A 1,122-nucleotide genomic window follows, 5' to 3' on the forward strand; every position below is an offset into this window, starting at 1 on the left:
ACATATCAAGCACGTATCAAACGAGCTTTCAACAAAAGGGTCAGGCCAAGAAACATCAAAGAAGGGGATTTAGTTCTCAAATCGGTCAGAGCTCTTTTACCTGTCGACCCAAGGGGAAAATTCAAACCTAACTGGGCCGGACCATATCTAGTCAAATCAATACTCCCAGGGGGTGCGGTTAGAATCACAGACCTAGACGGGAATGAGTTCTCAAACCCCACAAATCTCGACCAATTGAAACGATACTACGCCTAGAACAGGAACAAAAAAACGCGCCTCGCGTAAACCTACGTGTCGCTCTTGTGGCACTAAATGAACGGCCCCTGGCCCATTTGAATGTCACTATGCTCTTGCATCTTGGCAAACTTGTCATCCTCATATCATCAAACAAACTAAATTCGCACCTCCCGAGTAAGCAAAAGCTCATGCTTATTTTCTATGTTCATTACAAGCTCTTGCTTCGAACAATTATTCTTTTACATTTATTCGAACTACGCGCAAGGGTTTGATTTTGCTTTTTTTAAGTGAATACGTAGGCAATCCTTCACGGGATTCAACCCACCATTATATTTAAAATGTAAATAGAAGGACATTTGCATTGCATTTGAAATTCGACAAGAATAATTAAAGAAAATCACAACGGTTTCATAACCACTTAACCTTTTTTATTTCATTCAATTTCTAATAATAATACGGCAAATAATAAAAATAGACTAGGCTAGGATTCTAAAAATCCCTCCTTTCTTATTACAACAATAATAATAATAATCAAATAATAAATAAGACTTGGGCTATTCCTCCATCTTTCCCTTGCCCTTGTCGTTCTTGTCATATTTCTTGTCACGACCTCGAGCCGGGCGCTCTTGCACCACCTCGGACCTAATCACCAACGGTCTTTCTCGAGGCCTGACTCTTCCATTCTTACTAACCACCATCTCTGCGACAGGAGTAGTCTTCGATTTCTTCGAAGGATGAACGACTTGGAACCCGGCTTCTTCTTCTCCTTCAGTCAGATGCTTCTGTTTCTCTTCCTCGCGCACCTTGTAGTCAACGGGCTCACGCTTCCTCAGTCTTTCGCGCTCTTCCGAAGTTGCTGCCTTCCTCCACCTCAGATAAGAGTCC

The sequence above is a fragment of the Silene latifolia genome, unplaced genomic scaffold (genome assembly GCF_048544455.1).
Source record: "Silene latifolia isolate original U9 population unplaced genomic scaffold, ASM4854445v1 scaffold_79, whole genome shotgun sequence".
Lineage (NCBI taxonomy): Eukaryota > Viridiplantae > Streptophyta > Magnoliopsida > Caryophyllales > Caryophyllaceae > Silene > Silene latifolia.